General features: G+C 44.0%; 1 long non-coding RNA gene across 1 annotated transcript in view; it reads left to right on the top strand.

Moving 5' to 3' along the window:
• LOC134740123 (uncharacterized) overlaps positions 1-19,964 on the top strand; it is a 55,139-nt gene extending 35,175 nt beyond the window's left edge. Inside the window, exons 2-3 of the long non-coding RNA XR_010127363.1 lie at positions 4,542-4,647; positions 19,858-19,964. This is a non-coding gene — a long non-coding RNA (uncharacterized LOC134740123). The remainder of the gene's footprint in view (positions 1-4,541; positions 4,648-19,857) is intronic.
• Positions 19,965-23,650: the final 3,686 nt, after the last annotated feature.

The following is a 23,650-nucleotide window of genomic DNA, read 5'->3' as shown; positions in this document are numbered from 1 at the left end:
GTGAGACCCGCCCCCCATCAGACCCCCATCTCTACAAAAAAATACAAAAAATTAGCCACGTGTGGTGGTGCACGCCTGTGGTCCCAGCTACTCAGGAGGCTGAAGTGGGAGGATCTCTTGATCCTGGAAGGTGGAGGCTGCAGTGAGCCGAGATTGTGCCACTGCACTCCAACATAGAGCGGTGATAAGATAAAAATCTGATCAGTGTACCAATCATTCAATCAATAAAATGTACTTGGCAACAGAGCAAGACCCTGTCTCAAAAAAAAAAAAAAAAGGCCTGGGACATGAAGGTTGAGCATTCTGAGTGATTTTTTGCAGCTGCAGGAAAATGGGAAGGCTGGGTGGAATATGTAGCACTTCAGTTGGAACTTAAAAGATTATTAAACGATAATATAATTATTGTTATTAATTGAGCCCAGGAGTTCAAGGTTTTGTGATAAGCCATGATTGTGCCACTGCAGTCTAATCTGAGTGACAAAGTGAGACCCTGTCTCTAAAAAAAATTTTTTTAATTTAAAAAATAAAAACAGGCTGAGTACGGTGTCTCACTCCTGTAATTTCAGCTAGGAGGCTGAGGTAGGTGGATGGCTTGAGTCCAGATGTTTAAGACCAGCCTGGGCAACATGGCAAAACACCATCTTTACAAAAAATGCAAAAAATAAGGCAGGCATGGTGGCATACCAGTAGTCCCAGCTACTCAGGAGGCTGAGGTGGGAGGATGGCTTGAGCCTGGGGGTCATGGCTGCAGTGAGCTGTGATTGCACCACTGAACTCAGCCTGGGTGACAGAGTGGATGAGAGATAAGCTTGCTTTTGAAGAGGTGGTTACAGCCCAGAGGGAAAATACATGTCAACTAATCATTACACGCAGAGGGGAGCGGCTATGGAGATGTGTGCCAAGTGTTACAGGAATACAGTAGGAGGAGAGCTAATGGGCAGGAAAGGTTAAAGGAAACTCTCACATAAGAGGTGATATTGACGGTTGAGAGCAGCCAAGAGGTGTTTTCCTGCAGAATAACAGAAGTTTCTGCAGGCAATCGGAACACCATGGACACAGGTTCAGAAGCACAAAACAGCATGACAAAGAATAGGAGGTCTCTCAGTCACTCTTTGGCCTCAGGAAGAGACAAAGAGATTCCCGCATAAAAATTTCATATAAGATATGGAAAAAATTGATCAGAATAATATTCTATATAGGCTGGGCGTGGTGGCTCATGCCTGTAATCCCACCACTTTGGGAGGGCAAGGCAGGCAGATCACTTGATGTCACAAGTTCGAGACCAGCCTGGCCAATATGGTGAAACCTTGTCTCTACTAAAAATACAAAAATTAGCTGGGCGTGGTGGCAGGCACCTGTAGTCCCAGCTACTCAGGAGGCTGAGGCACCAAAATCACTTGAACCTGGTAGGCAGAGGTTGCCGTGAGCCGAGATGTTGCCACTGCACTCCAGCCTGGACAATAGAGCAAGACTCCATCTCAACAATAATAATAATAATAACAACAACAACAACATTCAATGTTGTTATATATACCATAAAATTTAGGTAGTAATTGTAAGTCTGCTCTAATATTTAGAACAAAAACCAAAGTGAGTGTTGATTTAGGATTTGAGGTCTACTTTTTCTAAAAACTTGTCCGGTAGCACATTTGACAAATACGTTGAAGTACTTAGTTTTTTCTCAATGGCCTCCCTTAATCTACGATTGTTAAATGCTTCTCTTTTGAAGATCCTATTATGTTCTCATTCTTGTCAGTTTCTTCCTCTTTAATTGTTATCTGATTAACTCCATGTTTGCTTATGATTCTAGCAATTCTACAACATCACTTTCATCAGCTGCATGAAACTTGCACGAAAGTTATTCAAAGTATGATTACTTTTGTGTCTCAAACTAACCAGAGACACTTGGATGAGACCAGCTGAAGAACTGCCTGCAGCTGAGTATGAGAGTGTGAGGCAGGGAGCAGTGGACAAATGCTGACATTTACCAGCTAGAGGCCTTCACAAAGTAACTCCAACTTTCTGACCTTCAGATTCCTCATCTACCTTGAGGAAATTGTTGCAAGAGTTCAAGTATACTGCACACATGGCCGGTGCGGTGGCTTGTATCTGTAATCCCAGCGACTTGGGAGGCTGAAGTGGGAGGATCACTTGAGGCCACGTGTTAGAGACCAGCCTGGGCAACATAGAGATACTCTATCTCTTTTAAAAATTTGTTTTTAATTAGCCAGGTGTGGTGGTACACACCCGTAGTCCCAGCTACTCAGAAGGCTGGAGAAGGTAGATCACTTGAGCTCAGGGGTTCTAGCTTTCAGTGAGCTATTATGCTTGTGCCACTGCACTCCAGCCTGGGTGACAGAGTGAGACCCTATCACTAAAACAATAAAATAAACTGCACAGTGAAAACACCTAACATTGTGCCAGGAATATGACTATCCCTCAGTAAACAGCCACATTCTTCCTCCACAATGCCTTAGATATCCTGGAGTACATTTTATTGATTGAATGATTGGTACACTGATCAGATTTTTATCTTATCACTACTCTGTTAAAGAAACGCCAGGCCTGATAGATAAACTTGTGTAATGCAGAGGAATAAAAGGAGGAAACATTTAGCAATTTTCAAGATAGAGGTGCCCAAAAAGCTAGTTTCCCACTGAATAGAGATAAAAGGAGAACAGGAGTGCAAGATATTACATATGCTGAGGATGATTTTGCCAAGACTAAACAGAGCTGGCATCTGCAAGACATGCAAAGATTTTTTAATCAAGGGCCATGGGATTCTGGAATCCAGCCCTTCCTACATATTGTTCATTCTAGAAAAATAAACAAATTAGATAATGAAACAAGAGAATCACCATGCCTCGTTGCAATCTTAAAACTGAATTTATAAATAAAAATTAGAAATAAAGCACACCCTGGACCCTTCTGAGAAATTATCGACAAATATGAGATTTGACTGACAGCTCATCTGAAATGCAATTTTCCTGTCTATTGTTCTCTCAAATCATTTCTGAATTCATATTTTAATGTATTTGTTTTTGGAATGTTTTATTTCCCTCAAGAATGAAGGGATTCTTTAAAAAGAATCATATGCAAAAATTAGCTGAGTGGTTTGCCATCATTTACAATGAAAATTTACATGCAGTGGCAGTAATCCAAAATGTTACATTTACCTTATCATACAATTCCTGTTACTTCAGAGAAACCTCAGAGACTAAATCTCACCAGCAAGTAAAAGGAGTAAGGTCCTGATATTCTAATCAGAAACTGAACATTACAATAACATTTGTTATCAGATCAGAATTACAAAACCATGAACAGAGTAAGAAAAAAGATTCATGATTTTAATCTTTGTGACTCTTGTTATAACAATACTACATAGCAATAGTTTCTCAAGAGAAATTTCTCACGATATCAGTGAGGTGATCATTGCAGCTATTTTCCTGGTATGGGTTAATTTCATGGAAATAAGTCCCAATGATGAATGATCATGTTTAAACGAGAAAATTGCTGATGAGTTGTGTCTTAATTGTACACATTCTTCTTGGGAAATTTTTAACCAAGAAATGAGCATATAAGCATTAAAGCAATATTTAAAGAAACTATTGATTTGAGAAAGTTTGTTTTGGAAGAGCAGTTCTAGATATTAACAGCTGGGCACAGTGAAATCTAAGTTTCCCCACACAAATGTCAGAAAAGATCCACTTATCCTATCTTACTTGCAATTTCCAGTTCCCTAATAAAAGAGCTTTCTTTTACATTAATTTTTAGTATATAAATAAACTTTTATAAATTAGTAAGAGAAAGCTCCACAACCCCACAGAGGACGTGAATAAGCAGTTCACAGAAAAAGAAACACAAATGGCTTTTAAAAATGGAAAATGCTTAAACCAGGCAATTGTTAACTCCGAAAAAATAAAAAGTTTTATAAGAAATGCAATCTGATTCCCAACTTGGCTCAGCAACAAATAATATTTATGTGATATTAATACCCTAAATGATGAACTTCATATATCTATAACTAGCTTACTGAACAAAATGGACTTGAGATGTTCCAGCACAAACCTTTCCATCTCACCTTTTCAGCTCCATGGATAAAATACCAATCTTTGTAGCTTTTCTGAGTACTCTTGGGTTATTAATGAATAGTCTCTTTTTCCCCCAAGGTAACCCAAAGTCCAATTTAGTCTAATATCAGAATACCAAGCTCTTATCCAATTTATAGCTTTCTCCTGTACCTTGGGCCTGACACAGGCTTGAAGTTTGCAGTGGGCAAGAAGTATGAGTAGGGCAGCCAAATAAAATATAGGATGCTCAGCTAAATGTGAATTCAAGAAAGCAACAAGTACTTTTAATATAATTATGTCCCAAATATGGCATGGGATATACTTATACTAAAAAAGCATTTATTGTTTATCTAAAATTCAAATTAAACTGGGCATCAAGTTATTTTTAGTTGCTAAATCTGGCAACCCTCGGTTCAGGGCCAATGTCACTATGTCCCATCTTGCTCACTGTGTTTCCTCTGGCTCCTCTAGGGTTAGAGGCAGACATGCAAAAGACAGACGTGAGAAGAAGGAGAGCTCTCGGCCTGCATGGTTGTCATCTGCATGTGTGCCCTCTTGGTGTATCAGCTGTCCAAGGGTGAGTCATGGGACCAGCCTCATCATTGGGGATGTTTTAGATGTACTTCCCTTGACCCGGGAGATGCCTCATTGGGCTGGCCACTGACAACTGTCCCCTTGGCGCCTGGCTTCTGGTGGCTCACTCTTGGTTGAGGTCACTTTCCATCCTTCCAGATGGTACTGTTCAGTGGGTTTTTTGTTGCTGTTGTTGTTGTTGTTGTTGTTTTACTGAGACAGAGTCTCTCTCTGTCGCCCAGGCTGGGGTCCAGTGGCGCAATCTTGGCTCACTGCAACCTCTGCGTCCCAGGTTCAAGCGATTCTCCTGCCTCAGCCTCCTGAGAAGCTGGGATTATAGGCATGTGCCACCATGCCCAGCTAATTTTTGGTTTTTGTTCGTTTGTTTTTTGAGATGGAGTCTTGCTCTGTCGCTAGGCTGGAGTGCAGTGGCACCATCTCAGCTCACTGCAACCTCCACCTTCCAGGTTCAAGTGATTCTCCTGCCTCAGCCTCCTTAGCAGCTGGGACTACAGGCATGAGCCACCACGCCCAGCTAATTTTTGTATTTTTCGTAGAGACGGGGCTTCACCATGTTGGCCAGGATGGTCTTGATTTCTTGACCTCATGATCCACCCGCATCAGCCTCCCAAAGTGCTGGGATTACAGGTGTGAGCCACCGCACCCAGCCTAATTTTTGTATTTTTAGTAGAGATGGGGTTTCATCATGTTGGCCTGGCTGGTTTCGAACTCCTGACCTCAAGTGATCCACCTGCCTTGACCTCCCAAACTGCTGGAATTACAGGTGTGAGCCACCGAGCCTGGCCGGCCTGGTGGAGAATTTCAAAAGCAACCCATTGGCAGCTCTTTTCCAAAGAATCCAATCAGAACCATAGAAAACCGCGGCAGCCCCTGGAAATGCTGGTCAACCTTGACTCTGTTCTGCTGTGAGGCAGTCTGCTCCAGCCAGCTCCTGGCCTTCACACGCCATTTTTTTTTTCAGGTGTGAGTCAGTCACTGAGTATACTGAGTATGTGACTATCTTCCCAAACTTCAGGAAACGCCTATCTGACTCTCCGAGGATGCTCTTGAAATCCCCCTCACTAGTTTAGGATGAATGTGAGGAGTCTTTCTCCCACTGCATGTTGAGGATGGGGTAGGAAACGCAGTACTCTGATAACTCTCTCCAGAGCAGTCCCCAGTACTGGCCCTTCAGCCCCCTGCTTAATTCTTGGCCTTCTTTTTTATAGACTAGAGGTAGTCAGTGGCCAACGCTGGAAGAGTCACTTTGGGGACACCTCATTTGCAAGCCCTACCTGGATTGTCTAGAATTTCTGTGTAGAATGTAGGGGACCTTTGCACCTATTGTTCTCAGCTTTAGAGTCTCAGTTGGATCTCAAAGATTTAAAATTCTATTTTAACAACCTATTACATAACTAAAAATAGTTATATAATCATACTGTGAAGATGACAAAAGGGTGTGTGTGTGTCTGTGTGTGTGTGTGGAGGGTGTAGGGTGTCATAAATCAAAATCCTCATCTATCATAACAGGGAGACAGAAGAGAGTTTGTGAAACTGATAAATCAGGATGTGGCAGTGTAAGCACAGCATTTAGAAAGATAGAGACAAATAGCAGAAGGAGGACCTGAGTAACTGAAGACGCTTGCCTTTGGGAAGTGAGACTGGGGGATTGAACAAGAGTGGGGGAAGATGCTGCTATTTTTCATTGCAAGCCTTTAGTAGTATTACATTTTTTAATAATGTATTATTTTGATAATAACAAAACTAAGTGATAAATTTTGCCAAAGCCACAGAGAAAATATTATGCAGTTGTTACAAAGAATGAGGCAGGTCAGGCACAGTGGCTCATGCCTGTAATCCTAGCACTTTGGGAGGCTGAGGCAAGCAGATCACCTGAGCCTGAGAGTTTGAGACCAGCCTGGGCAATGTGGCAAAATCCCCTGTCTACAAAAAATAGAAAAATTAGCCAGGCATGACGGCTCACACCTGTAGCCCCAGCTAATTGGGAGGCTGAGATGGGAGGACTGCTTAAGCCCACAAGGCAGGAGTTGCAGTGAACTGAGATGACATCACTGCCCTGCAGCCTGGGTGACAGAGCAAGACCCTGTCTCAAAAGAAAAAAAAAAAAGAACGATGTATATCTATGTAATAATAATAGCTAACACTTATATAGTATTTCATGAATATCAGGCATAGTCTCAGATTCTGGGCCTATACTAATTCATTTAATGTATGTATATTGGTTTCCTAGGATTGCTGTCACAAAGTACAATAAACTGGGTAACTGGGTGGCTTAGAACAACAGAAAGATATTGTCTCACAGTTCTACAGGCTAGAGTCAGAAATCAAGGTGTTGGCAGGCTCATGCCCACTCCGACCGGAAGGCAAAGGATCCTTTCTTGCTTCATCTAGCTTCTAGTAGCCGCAGACATTCCTTGTCTTGTGGCAGCATAAATCCAGTATTCACATAGTATTCACATAGTATTCACATAGTATTCTCTGTGCATGTCTGTGTGTCTGGTCCAAATTTCCCCTTTTTCTAAGGACATCAGTCATATTGGATTAGGGCTCACCCTAATGACCTCATTTTAATTTGACTACTTCTGCAAAGACCCTATTTCCAAATAAAGTTACCTTCTAAGATACAGAAGATAAGGACTTTAACATATCTTTTTAGGGAAACACAATTCAACCCATAACACCACGCAAGAAAAGGAAATTGCAGCACAAAGAAATGAGGTCATTTGCCCAAAAATGCATGGCTAGTTAATGGTGGCACTCGAGTTTAAACCCAGGAAGTCTGGCTCCCAAGCCTTGTGCTCTTAACCACTAGACCACACTCTCTATCTATCTCCATTAAGTGCTCAAAGCAAGATGAGAACAGTGTACTGAGTATGATATCATTGTGTGAAAAGAAACTGGGGATGACTATGACATACATGTTTGCATATGCACAGAACAACTTTGGAAGAATGCCCAAGAAACTGGCAGTAGTGTCACCTCTAGGGAGGGAAATTTGGGGAGACAGGAATGAGCTTTTTCTTTTACATATATATATACATGTAATACTTTGAAGTTTGCTAGTTGTTTTGTTTATTTGTTTCCAAAGGCAGGAATTAATTTAAAATAGTTAAATTTAAAATGAAAACAAGAGAGATGTTCTGAGCCGGGTGCAGCGGTTCATGCCCATAATCCCAGCACTTTGGGAGGCAGAGGCAGGAGGATCATTTGAGCCCAGGAGTTCAAGACTAGCCTGGGCAACATAGGGAGATCCTGTCTCTACCAAAAAAAAAAAAAAAAAAATTAAGAATTAGCCAGGAGTGGTGGTGCATACCTGTAGTCCCAGCTACTGGGGGGCTGAGGTGGGAGGATCGCTTGATGCTGGGAGGTCAAGGCTGCTGTGAGCTATGTTTGTGCCACTGCACTCCAGCCTAGGTGACAGAACGAGGCCCACATCTCAAAAAAAAAAAAAATAGGAATGTCCTTTTATTAATGCCATCACCGTAGACTACAGGGGCTACTCAGACTTTTGGAAGAAATCTGTTTTGGGGGGAATGATCTAAGCATTGGTTCCCAGACAAGCTTTTTTTTTTTAAAGACAGGGTCTCACTCTGTCACCCAGGCTGCAGCGCAGTGGCACAATCACGGCTCACTGCAGCCTTGACCTCCCGAGCTCAGGTGATCCTTCCACCTCAATCTGCCGAGTAGCTGGGACTCCAGGTCCACCCTACCATACCCAGCTATTCTTAAAATATTTTTTGTAAAGGTAGGGTTTCACTATGTTGCCCAGGCTGTCCCAGACAATCTCTTTCATTGCTTTAAAAGACTATTGTGATAGCTTAGTCTTTTCAGGCTGCTATAGCAAAAATATCACAAATTGGGTAGCTTATAAACCATAGAAATCTACTGCTCACAGTTCTGGAGGCTGGGAAGTCCAAGATCAAGGGCATGGCAGACAGAGCATCTGGCGAGGGCTAACTCTCTGGTTCATAGATGACGCCTTCTCCACTGTGTCCTCATGGGGTGGAAGGGGAAAGGAGTCTTTTTGAGAGCACAAATTCCATGCATGAGAGCTCCACCCTCACGACCTAATTATCCCAAAGGCCCCACCTTCTAATCTATTGCATTGCAGATTAGGTTTAAATATATAAATTGTGGGGACACACAGACATTGAGACCATAGCAGTGACTACATAACTTTGGAAAGAACTATATAGTGAACTATTATAAAGCCATTAAACTTTACATTTGTTGACAATTTTTTAATGATACTGGGAAATATATTTATGATAAATATTGTGAACTTGTCTATATAGATAGCCAGTTCTCTTAACAAAATACTAAATAGAAAAAACTATAAGAAAATATACCTAGATATTAACCATGATTATTTTGGGTGAAGGTGGAAGAATTATGGATAATTGGGGGGGTCATACTTTTTGTTAATTTAAGTCAGGAGATAACATTTAAAACATTTCTTAAAATGTGCTAGAAATGCTTCTGGTGAGCTGGAGTTTTACCGACACTAACAAACACTGACAGGTCCAGAAGAGATTTAGTCACATAATAAGTGTGTGTGCCTCAGAGATTTTTCTCCTTCAAAAATCAGCCTAGGGTCAGGCACGGTGGCTCACGCCTGTAATCCCAACACTTTGGGAGGCTGAGGTGGGTGGATCACCTGAGGTCAGGAGTTCGAGACCAGCCTGACCAACACAGCCAAACCCTGTCTCTACTAAAACTACAAAAATTAACCGGGTGTGGTGGTGCATGCCTGTAATCCCAGCTACTTGGGAGGCTGAGGCAGGAGAATCACTTGAATCTGGGAGGCGGAAGTTGCAGTGAACTGAGATTGTGCCATCGTACTCCAGACCGGGCAACAAAAGTGAAACTCCGTCTCAAAAAAAAAAATCAGCCTAAGAATCCATTTTCTCATGTAGGCACTTCTATTCTTTACCACTTTCCCTAACTTGATGCTTTAACAAGATTTTGCAGAAGAATCAATAAAATTTTTCAAACCTCCACTGAGAACCCCAGAGGTACAAGGGGTCCTTTGTAGAAGAAAGTTACATTTTGAGGTCAAAACCAACTTGCTCTGTGTGACTATGGGAAAGTTATTTACATTCCCATGCTTCAGTTTCCTCATTTGTAAAATAGGGATAATTCTTTCATTAATGTAACAAATATTTACCGAGCACCTTCTCTGAGTCATGGAGTGTTCTAGGTGCTGAGAACACAACAGCAATGAGAGAGAAAAACACCATGTCCCCAAGGAGTGCTGAGTGCGGGGCAAGGACTCTTTCATGTGATTGTTGTAAAGATCAAAGGAGCAAATGCGTAACTGAAGAATCAGATGTCTTAACCTGATTCAGATGTCTGTTTAACGCCAAATCCTCCAAGCTGCTAGGGTCACCCAGTCCTTTACCATTAAATAAAAGTGATGCAAACTCTCATTCCTCTTGCAGGGAGAAATCCAGCAGCCTCCTCTTATCTTTTTTTTTTTTTTCTTCATTATATATATATATTTTTTATTATTATACTTTAGGTATATCTCCCAGTGCTATCCCTCCCCCCTCCCCCCACCCCACAACAGTCCCCAGAGTGTGATGTTCCCCTTCCTGTGTCCATGTTACGGGTTCTCACAGGGGCGCCATTTCTCCTTGTCTCCTCTGACAACATCTATTCTTCCACGGATCACTGCTTTCATCTCAGATCTTCTCTGTGCTGCCCACTTTCCATGGCCCCATGCCTGCCCTCCCCAGAAAGGCCAGGCGTGGTGGCTCAGATGTCTTCTGAGGGTTCAAGACTATGGAGGAAAATTATAATTCAGGGAAGCACAAAGAAAAAAATCAGAATCAATATGTTATATCCTTGTTCTTCACAATTCCTCAGACATTCCCAGCACATTCCACCCTTCTCTTCAAGCGGACACTAGCCTTCTCTCAAGCCACTAAGTTCCCTTTGCCTCTCGGTCGCCATCCCTTCTCTGTCAAGACATCTGCCCCTCACAGCCCAAATCTACTCCTCCTGCTTTTCAAGCAAGGGGAGTGAAGGGAGAAGAGGAGCTGCACCTTTCTTTCCAAAGGGGCCTAAACCCAATATAACATCTCCCCAAGAGAAATTCTGTCTCCAGCTTTCAGAAAAACAAACTTTTTTCTCCCTACCATCAATGTAAATGAAACATTAGGAGCCTGCAGCCAGGCACAGTGGCTTATACCTGTAATCCCAGTGCTTTGGGAGGCCAAGGCAAGAGGATTGTTTGACCCCAGGAGTTTGAGACTAGACTGGGCAACATAGCAAGACCCCATCTCTACAAAGAAACAGTTTTAAAATTAGCCATGCATGGTGGTGTGTGCCTGTAGTAGTCCCAGCTGCTCAGAAGGCTGAGAAAGGAGGATCACTTGAGGCCAGTAGTTCAAGACCAGCCTGGGCAACATAGCAGTAGCCCCTATCTCTACAAAAAATAAAAATAAATTAGCTGGGCATGGTGGTGCACACCTGTAGCCCTAGCTACTTGGGAGGCTGAAGTGAGAGTATCACTTGAGCCCCAGAGTTTGGGGTTACGATGAGCCATAATTTCACCACTGCACTTCAGCCTGGGTGACAGAATGAGACCCCGAGCCTAAAAAAAAAATTTAATTTATATTAAATTAAATTTTAAAAAGAAAAGAGCCTGGGACATAGCAGCTCAATAAACTTTAGTCCCCATCCTTTCCCTTCCTGGTGGAGTCAGTCGGCGTGGTTGTACATACCATCCCTCTGAGTCTTTATCTTTAAAATGACGACCCTGGGGTGTTACTGTAAGGACGGGATCACCCACTACCTGTAAATACTAAGAACAGAGGCTGGCATGTAAGCACTCAACCAGTGCTCTTATTAATATTATCAGCTGTGATACTAAGAGCTGCAAGTTTTCTACAAGGGATCAGCTTTCATACTTGGAAAAGCATTCGTTTCCTTGGACTGCTGTAACAAACTACCACAAACTGGGTGGCTTAAAGTAACAGAAGTCTATTCGTTTATAATTCTGGAGGCCAGAAGTCTAAGATCAAAGTGTCTGCAGGTCCATGCTCCCCCTGAAGGTTCTAGGGAAGAGTCCTGCCTTGCCTCTTCCAACTTCTGGTGGCTCCTGGAAATCGCTGGCATTCCTTGGCTTGTAGATGCATCACTCCAAATTCCCCCTCCATCACCACATGGCCATCTTCCCTGTGTATGTTTGTGTATCTGTGCGTGTGATTATGTATGTGTCTGTGTGTGTGATTGTGTATGTATCTGTGTGTATGTGTGTGTGTCTGTGTGTTTGTGTGTGTGTGTCTCTGTGTCTATTCTTTTTTATTTTTTGAGACAGAGTCTTGTTCTGTCACCCAGGCTGGAGTGCAGTGGCGCAATCTTGGCTCACTGCAAGCTCCACCTCCTGGGTTCACGCCATTCTCCCGCCTCAGCCTCCCGAGTAGCTGGGACTACAGGCACCCGCCACCAGGCCCGACTAATTTTGTTTTTGTATTTTTAGTAGACATGGGGTTTCACTGCATTAACCAGGATGGTCTCTATCTCCTGACCTCGTAATCCGCCCGCCTCAGGCTCCCAAAGTGCTGGGATTACAGGCATGAGCCACCGTGCCTGACCTGTGTCCTCTCTCCTTATGAGGACACCAGTCATATTGGACATAGGGCCCACCCTAATCCAGTATAATCCCCTTTCAACGAACTATGTCTACAAAGACCCTATTTCCAAATAAGGTCACATCCTGAGGTTCTGGGTGGACATGAATTTTGGGGGACACTGTTCAGCCTAGCACAGTTGGGAGGGCCAGATCTGAGGCTTAGGCTTCTATGACATACTGCTCAGGCCGGAGTTGTTGGAAGTAGGGGCTGTCAGAGACCTGACTGATGGGTCTTTCCCGTTCTTCCCGGCTCCACCTGCCTCCCGGGCCCGGGGCTGCTTGCTGCATGGACAGTCTTGCCTGCTGCCACCATCACTTCATCTCTGACTGCACGAGCTGTCTGTGCCTTCCCTGAGGGGAGGGCTTGCTCCAGAGCTGCCTCTATCAGGCCTAAACTCCTAAAACCTGGACTCAGAGGAAGTCCTATGAGGCATGAGATCTGACCCAGGGTGAGGGGGAGTTTTAACCAGTGAGGTATAGGAGACAAGACAGAGCTGGCAGAAACATTCCTTCTTCTTTCTCCCTTCAACAGTTTGGCCCAGGATGTCCTGTCTGACCAAATGGCTCGCTGGGTTTCTCAGGAAGGTAGGGCTGGCAGGGTGCAGTGGCTCGTGCCTGTAATCCCAGCGCTTTGGGAGGCTGAGGTGAGAGGATCACTTGAGGCCGGAAGTTCGAGACCAGCCTGGGTGACATAGTGAGACTCCCCCCATCTCTACAAAAAAAAAATTTTTTTTTTTGAGACGGAGTCTCAGCCTGTCACCCAGGCTGGAGTGCAGTGGCCCAATCTCGGCTCACTGCAACCTCTGCCTCCTGGTTTCAAGCAATTCTCTGCCTCAGCCTCCTGAGTAGCTGGGATTACAGGCACCCGCCACCATGCCCAGCTAATTTTTGTATTTTTAGTAGAGACGAGGTTTTACCATCTTGGTCAGGCTGGTCTTGAACTCCTGACCGCGTGATCTACCCGCCTCGGCCTCCCAAAGTGCTGGGATTACAGGCGTGAGCCACCATGCCCAGCTATAAAAAATTTTTTAAAAGCCCATTGTGGTGGCCTGCACCTGGGAGGATTGCTGGAGTCCAAGGCTGTAGTCTCAGCTACTCAGGAGGTTGAAGCGGGAGGATCACTTGAGCCCAGGAGTTCCGGGCTGCAGTGAGCTCTGATTGCACCACTGCCCTCCAGCTTGGGCGACAGGGGGAAACCCATCCCTAAAAAAAAATTTAAATAACCCGGGTGTGGTGGCTTACACCTGTAATCCTAGCATTTTGGGAGGCTGAGGCAGGTGGATCACCTGAGGTCAGGAGTTCGAGACCAGCCTGGGCAATATGGTGAAACCTTGTCTCTACTCAAAATACAAAAATTAGCCAGGTGTGGTAGCAGACGCCTGTAATTCCAGCTACTTGGGAGGCTGAGGCAGGAGAATCACTTGAACCCAGGAGGTGGAGGTTGCAGTGAGCCAAGATGGCACCATTGCACTCTAGCCTGGGCAATAGAGCAAAAACTCTGTCAAAAAAAAAAAAAAAGTTTAAAAGAAAAAGAAATACCCTACCCTGTGCTTGCTTTCCTTCCTCCCTGGACTCCAGTCCCTCTGCTCATTCCTGCCGCCCTAGGATTGTGTCTGTCAATAAAGAATTCGCGCGTAAGTTTTACCTCTGCTTTTTTCTGGAGAACTCAGGCTACCACAAGTGCCCTAGAAAAGAGCCCCTTCAGGACTAACGAGCAAGACCAGGCTTCAGCCAAGGCAAAGACTAATAATTAAATGAGAAAGCAAGTGGAAGGGCCCATCCAGATCCAGGAATAAGCAGAAGCTGGAAGTTCGAGGAGAGTAGAGACCTAGAGCCTGTTTGCTAAGCTCGGCCACTGGGTTACTGAGGTCAAGTCCTGCTCAGCTTCAAGAATGCCAAGCTGGAGCCACACACCAGGGTTGAGACCAGTGCCCCAGGCTTGGGTGAGGCCCTGGAAGTAGCCAGCAGGCTGGAGCCAGAGTACCTACGCAGGTAAGGAGCACAGGCAGCCCGAACCAGATGTCCAGGCTGACGGGGCCCGCGGGAGGCATGTCACAGACAACAGGATTTGTTGGTCAAAACCACACTCTTAATCTCTGAAATGTACCAGTTACAGGTACACTTTGGTTAGAAACCTTAAGAGCCTGTTGTGGTGGCTCATGCCTGTAATCCTAGCACTTTGGGAGGCCGAGGTGGGAGGATTACTTAAGCCCAGGAGTTTAAGACAAGCCTGGGCATCAAAGTGAGACACTGTCTCTACAAAAAATCAAAAAATTAGCCTGGTATGGTGGTGCATGCCAGTAGTCCCAGCTACTCAGTAGGCTGAGGTGGGAGGATTGCTTGAGCCCAGGAGGTCAAGGCTGCAGTAAGCTGTGATTGTGCCACTGCACTATAGCCTGGGCAACTAAGAACAAAATTAGTCTCTAAAAAAAAATTACAGTACATTACATTTTTTAAAGAAGAGTGTGGGACATATCAGCGGCTCAATAGGTGCTAGTCCCCATTCCTTCTCTTCCTGGTGGAGCAGATCTGCTGCTGACCCTCTTAAAATCAGGGACCTCGGCTGGGTGCAATGGCTCACACCTGTAATCCCAGCACTTCGAGAGGCCAAGGCCAGTGGATCACCTGAGGTCAGGAGTTTGAGACCAGCCTGACCAACATGGAAAAACCCCATCTCTACTAAAAATATAAAATTAGTCAGGCGTGGTGGCACATGCCTATAATCCCAGCTACTTGGGAGGCTGAGGCAGGAGAATCGCTTGAACCCAGGAGATGGAGGTTGCAGTGAGCCGAGATTGTGCCATTGAACTCCAGCCCAGGCAACAAGAGCAAAACTCCATCTCAAAAAAAAAAAAAAAACAAAAAACAGGGTCCTCATTTTAAAGATGAAAATCCATCTTTACAGGCATACGCCTGAATGTAATCCCAGCTACTCAGGAGTGAGACGGAGCGAGACCCTGTCTCAAAACAAAACAAAAACAAATGTTAAGAGCTGTGATGCAATGTTAATGTCATTGTTCCCTTCTCTTTCTAGGCTTAGCTGCTTTTTGGTTTCCTGTAACTGATACACTTCAGGGATTAGGAGCGTGGTTCAGGCCGGGTGTGGTGGCTCACACCTGTAATAGCAGCACTTTGGGAGGCCGAGGTGGGCAGATCACCTGAGGTCAGGAGCTTGAGACCAGGCTGGCCAACATGGAGAAACACTTTCTCTACTAAAAATACAAAAATTAGCTGGGCACAGTAGTGTGCGCCTGTAATCCCACCTATGCGGGAGGCTGAGGCAGAAGAATCTCTTGAACCCAGGAGGTGGAGGTTGCAGTGAGCCAAGATTGCACCATTGCACTCCAGCCTGGGTCACAAGAGTGAAACTTGGTCTCAAAAAAAAGAAAGAAAAAGTGTGGTTCAGCCCGTAGTTGTTTTTGCCCCAATAAGAGACTGTTGTTGAAAACCGATTGGCCCCTTAGGGTTTATTGCCCTACCCTTATGCCTCTTCATAACTACCACATATTGAGTGTTTCCTATGTGTGTGCCAGCCCACTGTAACTCCTTACCACATGCCATAAGGAAGAAGCACTAGCTTCACGAGACAGAGGAGGGAACCAGGGCTCAGGGAAGGTAAGTTACTTGCTGCAGCCACACCATTTTCAAGGGACATATCTGGGTCTTAACCACTATACTCTACCATTTTCCTTAGCTTGAATGAGCCAGGAGGATTTCACCAGAAAAGAAAAGATATATATTGGGAGCCTTAAATATCTGGCTCATTTCCCTGGAGGCAGCATGGAAGGTGGTTAGACACACAGATCTTCAACTCAGAGTGCCAGGGTGCGGGCCCTTGCTCTGCCAGTTACTATCTGTGAAACTTTGAACAAGTTAATGAAATTTTCTGTGTTGGCCTTTTCTCATCGGTAAAATGGGATGATGAGATGATAATACTAACACTTCCCACATAGGCTGTTGGAAGACTCCAATGAGATGATACATATCAAACACCTAGAGGTATAGAATGTTTCAGCTGGGCATGGTAGCGCATGCCTGTAATCCCAACTACCCAGGAGGCTGAGGCGGGAGGATTGCTTGAATTCAAGGTTTGAGTCTAAGACCAACCTGGGCAACAGAGTAAGACCCCGTCTCTGAAAAATAGAGTGTGTGGCACATTGGAGGTTCTGTTGCTAGTCATAGTCATTATTATTAGCATTATTTATCTTCTATCAACTGGCCACAGGGTGTAACTCTGCTCTGCAGGCCCAGCCTCAGCTGGGCCCGTCACTTAGGACTACTCATGCTGTGTACTGGGCAACTCAGAAGTGTCATCCATATAGACTGTGGTGTGAGTAGTGTTGCCTAGTGTGGTGCATGGAAGCCCTCATCACAAAACTTATCTGGTTTCCTGGAGCCATTTCAACTTCTTTCCTCACTAGCTCATCACATGCCATGGTACTGCTGAAATAACACTGCCCAGGGATAGCTCTCGGCTCAGCTTCACCTCTGCGGGTATGTGTCTCCATGCTGGGTTTCGCTGGTGCCAACTAGCATATGACCTCAGATGTCACCAAACCAGTGGTCAGCCCAGAGTTTGATGCCAGTTCTCCAGAGAGTTGGAGAAGAAGATCAGGCTGTCAGTTCAGAGTCAATGACCAGCAGCCCTTCCTGGCTTGCATTCCAGAAAAGATTTTTGTGGCATTCTCAAGGAGAGCTACATTAAAAATCAGACTAAAATAAAACTTGCTATAAAGAATCCGTCTTGGACTGGAAACACTGATCAAGTCCACCCTTCTGATGCGGCTGGGAGGTTCCCCTCAGCCCAATCGTTCTAATAACCAAAGAGTGTTAAAAGGGCTGTTGATGTCTACCTATGCTGGATCATCTAATGAAGGAGAAAAAGTAGATTGCAGGCTGGGCATTGTGGCTCATGCCTGTAATCCCAGCACTTTGGGAAACTGAGGTGGGAAGATCGCTTAATGCCAGGAGTTCAAGACCAGCCTGGGCTGGGCACAGTGGCTCACACCTGTAATCCCAGCATTTTGGGAGGCCAATACGAGGGGATCACTTGAGGTCAGGACTTCAAGACCAGCCTGTTCAACAGGGTGAAACCCCATCTCTACTAAAAATACAAAAATTAGCTGAGTGTGGTGCCGTGCGCCTGTAATCCCAGCTACTCGGGAGGCCAAGGCAGGAGAATTGCTTGAACCCAGGAGGTGGAAGTTGCAATGAGCTGAGATTGCACCACTGTACTCCAGCCTGGGCAACAGAGCGAGACTCCGTCTTAAAAAAAAAAGAAAAAGAAAAAAAAGAGAAAAGAAAAGAGATCATCTTAGAAAACAAAGTCAAAAGGAAGGAAGGAAGGAAGGAGGGAGGGAGGAAGAGAGAAAGGCAGATTACAGAAAAGTATTGTGTGCTTAATTTCATTTATGTTATGATAATAATGAGTCAGCATATCCCTAGATACATAAAGAGATGTTTGGAAGAATTATAATTCTTTGTATAAGAACTCTGTAAAAACTGTATGTATCATTTTTATAGCCTAAAAACAAACTATTTTTTAAAAGCAGTTATATACCTACCTTTTGATACGTGTATAACCTTAGGCAAGTTAGCTAACCTCTCTGTCCCTCAGTTTCCTCATTATAAAATGGAGATAACAATAGTTTCTACTTCACGAGACTGCGAGGATTAAATGTATTAATATATGTGAAGTACGTAGAACAGTGCTTAAAACATTGCAATGTTCAGTGCTATTTGTATTAGGGTTTTACAGGGAAATAGAATCAAAAGAATATTGATAGGTGATAAATCTGGCCATATATGTAACTGACAATTAGTTGGCTACTACAGCTAAAAGTCCAGGAGTAAAAATGACTCAGTGATGTAATTTTCCAGGAGATATATATATATATATATATGGAGAGAGAGAGGGAGAGAGAGAGATTAATTACAGGAATCGGCTCACAGAATTACAGAGATGAAGTCCCACAGTCTGCCATCTGCAAGTTGGAGAACCAGGAAAACCAATCAGAGGGCTTGAGTCCAGGGATGGTTTAAGTATTGGTCTGAGTCCAAAGGCCCCAAAACCAGGAGGATTGAAATCCCAGATCAAACAGAGGGCATATTCACCCTTCCTCTGCCTTTTTATTCTATTCAGGTCCTCAATGAATTGGATGATGCTCACTCAATTGGTGAGGGCAGATCTTTACTCAGTCCACCAGTTCAAATGCTAATCTCTTCCAGAAACACCCTCATAGACATACTCAGAAATCATGTTTTTTGATTGTTTGTTTTTTGTTTGTTTGTTTGTTTTTGAGACAGAGTTTTGCTCTTGTTGCCCAGGCTGGAGTGCAATGGCATGATCTTGGCTCACCACAACCTCCACCTCACGGGTTCAAGCGATTCTCCTGCCTCAGCCTCCTGAGTAGCTGGGATTACAGGCATGCGCCATGACGCCCAGCTAATTTTGTATTTTTAGTAGAGACAGGGTTTCTCCATGTTGGTCAGGCTGGTCTCAAACTCCTGAACTCAGGTGATCCACCCACCTCGGCCTCCCAAAGTGCTGGGATTACAGGCGTGAGCCACAGCGCCCAGCAGAAATCATGTTTTACTAGCAGTCTGGGTACTCCTCAGCCCAGTCAAGTTGACACATAAAATTAAACGTCAACTATTATTGTGGTGATGATGACGATGGTTGGTATTGCTTTTATTATCACATCATGCAGTGATGTAGGCAGGAGGGAAATTACTCAGAACAAAAAAGCCAAATTATTTTTGCAAGGCCATGAGATAGATTAGCGATAGTTGAAAAGAAAGACATCATAACTGCATTGATACATTTCTACTGAGAGCCAAGTGGTCTAATATATTAGTTCAACTAACAATTCATTGGCTACTATAGTGAGGTAACTTTCCAAACGATAACTTTCCAGGAAATGCAGTGATTTTTAGATTGATTAATTTCAAAGAAATATATAAAGGTCATAATGAGATAAGAAATTCTATATGAATTGCCTTTACAATATATTGTAACAGTAACAGTCTGTTTTCTCAGCAGAGACCCATAAATGAGAATCTGGGAGGCTGGGCACAGTGGCTCATGCCTGGAATCCCAGCACTCTGGGAGGCTGAGGCAGGAGGATCGTTTTAGCCTAGGAGTTCAAGGCCAGCCTGGGCAACAGAGCAAAACTCTGTCTCTAAAAAAATTCAAAATAAAAAAATTAGCCAGGTGTGATGGCTGACACTTGTAGTCCCAGTTACTCAAGAGGCTAAAGCAGGAGGATCCTGAGCCCAGGAATTCGAGGCTGCACTCCAGCCTGGGCAACAGAGGGAGACCCTGTCTAAAAAAGAAAAAAAAAAAAAGAGAATCTGGGACGGATGGAAGTGGGTTGGTGGGAATGGTGTTGTATATATCAAACTCTTGGATTTTATTTGCAGTGGGGGGTCTCTGCTTGGCATGTGTATGTTGTAAATGTGTACAGTTCAGGGCTCCATGCTCTCAAAAATGGTTGTGCCCCAGAAGCCCAGTCCTGTTCAGGAAACACTTGCTCTGAGGCTCTCCCTATTCAGTTCCAGGCTCGCCTGCCTGCTGGCAATGAAGATGCCTAGACTCGAATTCCTGGTTCAGATTCCTTCATCTGATGACAACTAATAAAGGGTGTGGCAGCAAAGGTAAGTCGTCATTCAACCTGACTTGAACTAGGGAACCCAGGTGAAGAAAGCAGTGTCCGTCCTTATCATCACCAATGATAAGCCCCTGAATAAGGCTGTCTGCCCACTAAAGATGTAAAACAAGCAAAGATCCATCATCATTCCACTTAGAGAGATTTAGTGCTTTAGTGCTTAAAATTCCATAGTAAATGTATTCACTTTTCTCTAGCAATGTCAAAGCTAAAAAGGGGAATTATTGTCAGCAGCATAAACAGATTATGCTTATGAACCAAGCCACAAGAAAGGAGTTCATACTTCTTTCTGGTAGATGAATGCTTTGTCACCCCATGTCACCCTATGGCAAAAGTATAACATTCAAAATCAACTGTAGAAAAGAGACAAATACAGATTCTTCAAAGGGGTGAATAAAAACTATTTTCATATACATATATCAGTTCCTATAAAAACTAGCCAGGTGTGGTGGTACATGCCTGTAGTCTTAGCACCTTGGGAGGCTACAGCTGGAGGACTTCTTGAGCCCAGGAGGTTGAGGCTGCAGTAAGCCATGTTTGTGCCACTGCTCTCCAGCCTGAGTGACACAGCAAGATCCTGTCTCTAAATAAATAAATAAATAAATATTACATATCAATCTGTTTGAAGTAACTTTCAGTTTAGTGAGCTACCGACATGTGCAGGCTCAATGTTGTGTTATTTTATTTACACCGTACTGAGAGTAGGAGCCTCATTTGACACGGACTATGGAAAAAAGCCCAAAGCCTCCACCCCTGTAACAATACAGAAGTCATTTTGACCTTGAAGGTTTTAGAGCAGGTATACCAATGACCACGTGGGTCAACACAAGAAAAATCTTTATTGATTTCAGCTGCACAGCTTCTTGGGATGGCTTCCAAGATAAATAAGTTGCAAGATATTTGCTTGTCATTATTTGTAGGCTACCAAGCAGCATCCCAAGAGCTTGGAATGAGATGATCCTCTGAGAATTAAACTATAAAATTAAAACATAATGGGTTGGCCAGGCTCAGTGGCCTATAATCCCAGCAATCTGGGAGGCCAAGACAGGCAAATCACTTTAAGCCCAGAAGTTCAAGACCAACCTGGCCAACATGGCAAAACCCCATCTCTACAAAAAATACAAAAATTAGCCAGGCATGATGGCACATGCCTGTAGTCGTGTCTACTCTGGAGACTGAGTGGGAAGATTGCTTGAGCTGGGGAGGTGGAGATTGCAATGAGCCGAGATTGCACCACTGCAGTCCAGCGGATGTGACAGAGTGAGACCCCGTCTCAAAAAACAAACAGAAACCCATAGTGGATGAAAGTACAAATATGCAAAATCACCTTTAAAGAAAGAGAATGACACCCAGGCAGGACTTGGCTACCTAGAAAAAGCCTGGAGGGAAACTGGGCAAAGCACAGCCAAGCGCTGCCTAGGGGAGCAGAAATTTCAGCCAACAGCTTTTGAATCTTGACAATTTTTTGCCTAGAAAGGCCATTCCCAGTGTGGGGCTAGAAATAGGAGATTGTCACCAAGGGAATATAAATGTTTAGATCCCGTAGACAAGACTTTCCCTGATGTGAGCAGTGTGTATCACGCTATGTGTGCCTGATACCATTATAGATTCAATTAATCTAGCAGGACGGTGGCAGTCTGCTAACAAGTGTGTAACAACTCACTGCCAAAAGAAAATTCAATTAATCTGACTCTTCTTGTTTTCATTCCATGTTGATAAGCAATCTCCTGATTACTCTGGCTCCTCATGTCAGTGTCCCTGCAGAGAAATTCTGTATGGAGAATATGGATGCCATGTATTCCCATCTTCGTAACAATTATCTTTGACATTGTAAATGAATTTAATTGTTATTCAGTTTATGATTTCACTTCCCACACAACTTGACTACAGGGAGAGAATGGGCTGCCTGTGGCCACGCAGGTATCTCAGTCTATGGCATCCATTATGTTTTGATTTTGTAGCTTAAGTCTCAGTGGGCACCCTCATTTCCTGGTTCTTAGAGACTTCTTTGTAGTCTGAAAGCATTGATGAAAGCAAATATGGAACGTGCCTCTCAGTAAATTAATGCATCGAGTTTTGCTTTTCTATCTAATCTCATAGGCCTGGTGAGTGTAACTGGCAAAACTAGATTTCTTAGCCTGTAAGACCAAAGACCACCCAGCAGACCATGGAAAATTGCTGGAGGTGACAAGTGCCACCTGAGGCCTCCTGAGAACCAGTCTGCCTGCCTTCCCTGGAGAGGCACACTCCTTGTCTCTGGGTGGACAGTGCATGCCCCTCTTCATTTTCTACCCAAGCCACAGACCATGAGTGAGCTTACTGGTCTTAGGGGCTTATGTGGGGCAAACTTGGAAAACATTATGGGATATCTGCTCAAAACAGTGAACTTAACTGCTGGATGCAGTGACTCATGCCTGTAATCCCAGCACTTTGGGAGGCCGAGGTGGGCGGATCACTTGAGGTCAGGAGTTCAAGACCAGCCTGGCCAACATGGTGAAACCTCATCTCTACCAAAAATATAAAAAATTAGCTGGGTGTGGCGGCGGGTGCCTGTAATCCCAGCTACTCAGGCGGCAAGGCAAGATAATCCCTTGAACCCAGTAGGTGGAGGTTGCAGTGAGCCAAGATCGTGCCAATGCACTCCAGCCTGGGCAACAGAGTGAGACTCAGTCTCAAAACAAAAACAAAAAAACAAAACAAACAAAAAACAGTGAACTTGGCTTTTGAATAGTTGACCTGAAGCTGTTCTTTCGGGCAATAAAAATGCCTGTTAAGCCTACTCCTGTATCATGACAACAAATCTTCACGTGTAGTCTGCATAGAAAAGAATGCTTATCTTTTCATTCTTTCACACTAGAAAGTTATGCATCTAGCTAAGCCAGAATAGGAAAGATAACATTATGCTCTAAGTCTAAGCTAAAGGAGGGGAGGCCAAAACAAAACCGTTTTTTTCTGACTGGATATTATTAACAAATTCTCAAAAGAACCCCCCTGCCTCTCAAGGTGGGTTATGGTGTCAGTGCTTATGAGAATGACTCGTCAGGGCTCATGCAACTTAACTTGGATCTAATTGAGTCACAGCCCAAGAAAAGGCCTTTAAGACCACCACTTCATGTGTGTATGCACAGTGGCTTATAGTGAAATAGTTACACCTAAGACCTCTGGTTCCTCATATTAAGTACTGACCTGAAAACCCCAGACTTCGATTTTTTATAAATCTGAGTAAAAACTGGCTGCCTTTTGCATGGAACATCTAATAAATTAATACATCTGTAATCAGACAGATAAAGGAGTTTTTCGGGTTTTTTGTTATGTTTTGTTGTTGTTGTTTTGTTTGTTGTTGTCATTTTTGAGACAGGGTCTCCCACTGTCACCCAAGCTGGAGTGCAGTGGTGCCATCTCAGCTCACTGCAACCTCTGTCTCCCGGGCTTAAGTCATCCTCCCATCTCAGCCTCCCGAGTAGCTGGGACTACAGGCACATACCACCAAGCCTGGCTAATTTTGTTCATTTTTTGTAGAGACAAGGTCTCTGTATGCTGCCCAGGCTGGTCTCAAACTCTTGGGCTCAAGGGATCTTTCCGCCTCTGCTTCCTAAAATGCTGGGATTATAGGTGTGAGCCATTGGGCTTGTCCAAGTTTTCAGTTTATTATTATAATTATTATTATTATTCTTTTCTTG

This window comes from Pongo pygmaeus, chromosome 7, assembly GCF_028885625.2.
Source record: "Pongo pygmaeus isolate AG05252 chromosome 7, NHGRI_mPonPyg2-v2.0_pri, whole genome shotgun sequence".
Classification (NCBI taxonomy): Eukaryota; Metazoa; Chordata; class Mammalia; order Primates; family Hominidae; genus Pongo; species Pongo pygmaeus.
The sequence above is the reverse complement of the archived record's forward strand: the minus strand, read 5'-3'. Positions and strand labels throughout refer to the sequence as shown.